This window comes from Etheostoma spectabile, chromosome 15 (genome assembly GCF_008692095.1).
Source record: "Etheostoma spectabile isolate EspeVRDwgs_2016 chromosome 15, UIUC_Espe_1.0, whole genome shotgun sequence".
Taxonomy (NCBI): Eukaryota; Metazoa; Chordata; class Actinopteri; order Perciformes; family Percidae; genus Etheostoma; species Etheostoma spectabile.
In genome coordinates, this window is record NC_045747.1 from 15,610,608 (window position 1) to 15,613,004 (window position 2,397).

Consider the following 2,397-nt stretch of genomic DNA (forward strand, 5'->3'; position numbering starts at 1 on the left):
AGGCCTCGGGGAAGACCCAGGACTAGGTGGTGAGACTAATCTCCAACCTGGCCTGGGAAATCCTCGGGATCCCACAGTTGGAATGAAATGCAATGCAATGTACTGCAATGCAATTAGTCTTTTTGTTACCATCCCTCAAGGTGTGGTCAAACAAAAAGATGGAAGTTTGTACAAATAAAACTTGAGAAGAGATTAACTTAGACTGTTGAAGCCTAAACTTTAGACGTAATTTTAAACACAACAAGTATTTTGTCCCCATTATTGGAATCACTTTTTACAGCCAGTATGGATAGGAGAAATCATTACCGAGACCAAGGTACATATTGGAATGAGTTACCATATCGAGATAGGATCGCCTATCCTTTAATGACACAAAACCAATTATCTACTCTACATGGCTTGACTATCACTTCTACACTGATATTTTCTTGTGTCTGGTAAAATAATAAAACATCTTGATTCATTGTGTTCTTTTAAACATGCACTGTTCTCTTGTCTCCATGTTCTGTATGAGCCCAGAATGTTGAGTTTGTAATGTGACCTGTACAAAGTGCCATAATAAAAGCTAGCTAAGTCAAATGTTTGGTCTGGCATAAGAATAATTTTTCTCTTTTTTTAGTTTTTGCTGAACAAGGTTTGTTCATCCACCTATTAAAAGCTTGCAGTTTGCACTAACATTTGAATGTCAAACTGTTTAGTGTGTTTAACTTTGTTCTGTTCCCTATTCTTGGCTTCAGTGCACTTGTAATTTATTCACTTCAAGACGGGGACAGCGCACAATAAAACATTAATCGTGTACAAAAAGAGAATGTGTTGTGCCAGGTTCTAGCAGATTGCTATTTCCCCCCTGCAGTCCCTGGGCAGGTTAATGGACAAAAACATAGGAAATTAGTATAGAGAAAGAAAGTTATTAAATAAAATAACAGAAAAATGCAAAAAGACAATGTATAAAATATTGAAAGCAGGACAGGGCAGGCTGCACCCAACACACACACACACACACACACACACACACACACACACACACACACACACACACACACACACACACTTCATAGATGTGTACACTCTGGTCTTGACAGTAGCCAACACTTAGCAAGATGTGTGAAGGCGTAGGGACTTCTACATGAAATAATGTGTGTTGGCAGAGTAGTACATTGAGTCATTGCAATGCAAGGAAGTGATGACTTCCCAAATGCCGTTTTGCGTTGGGGTACACTGCACTCACCCCTTGTTGTTCTTGTTGACTTCTCAGAGCAGCGTGTAGCCTACTTTTTAAAGCAGGGAGCTGCAGCATTGTGAATAATCTAAAAAAATTGAGCAAACATTTGAGTGCATTATCAGATTCTCCAAGTTTAAAATTTAATATTTATCGAGTATTTGGCAGTGATGGTAGTCATGGTCATGGATTTTTGAGGGCACTTTTGTATAATGATTCAAGTGGTTTCAGACCAGCTTGTAATACAATGTAAAAAATGTGGAAAAATCATAGCATTCAGATACGTACTGGAAGCCTCAACTGTCAGTGAATTCCTTATATGTCTGAAGTTAGCTAGGTTAAATTTCAGTGTGTTTCCCAGTTTTTTTTCACATGGTTTTTAACACTAAAAGTTTGGTCAAGGGTCAAAGCCCAAGTACTTATAGTTATCCACATTGTTAATTGTTTGTCCATTTACTGTGACGTTGGGGCATTCTTTCAGTTGGAGCCTGTTGGTGAAAAACATGGTTACAGTTTTTTCTAAGTTTAGGATAAGGCAAGAGTTGTGTAGCCAGGGAGCACCTTTTGTATTGCCTTTGTTAACATCTTGGCAACCTTTGGAGCGCTCTTTCCATGAGTGTATATGACAGTGTCATCTGCATACATTATTATGCTGACATCATCACACATGGAAGGCAGGTCATTTATATAGATGCTAAAAAGCAATGGCCCAAGATTGATCCTTGCGGTACACCCAGTGTGCAGGCTTTAAGTGGAGAAAGTGTATTGTTTACACGCAGACACTGGTGACGGTTGCTCAGGTATGATTTGATCCAGTTTTGAGTGTGTGATGAAAGATTGTAATCACAAAGTTTGTGAAACTGTTTGCTATGATTGACAGTATCAAAGGCCTTGTGCAGGTTTAGAAAGACAGCACCAACCACTCTTCCAATTTTAATGTCCTCAAGGAAGTAGCAGAAGGCCGTTTCAGTGGAGTGTTTTTTCTTAAATCCAAACTGCAGAGGATGTAAAAGTGATGTAAAAACCCCCACCCTTTTCCCTTTAATTCTATCACATCATTTAAAACAGATAGAAGAGATGAAGGTGTCAACTAAGTTTTGGTGAGGCACAAGTAATAAACATTTGAGTCTGTTAATGAGTGTTCAAGTTGTTGATGCTACGTATGTTCAAATGACCAC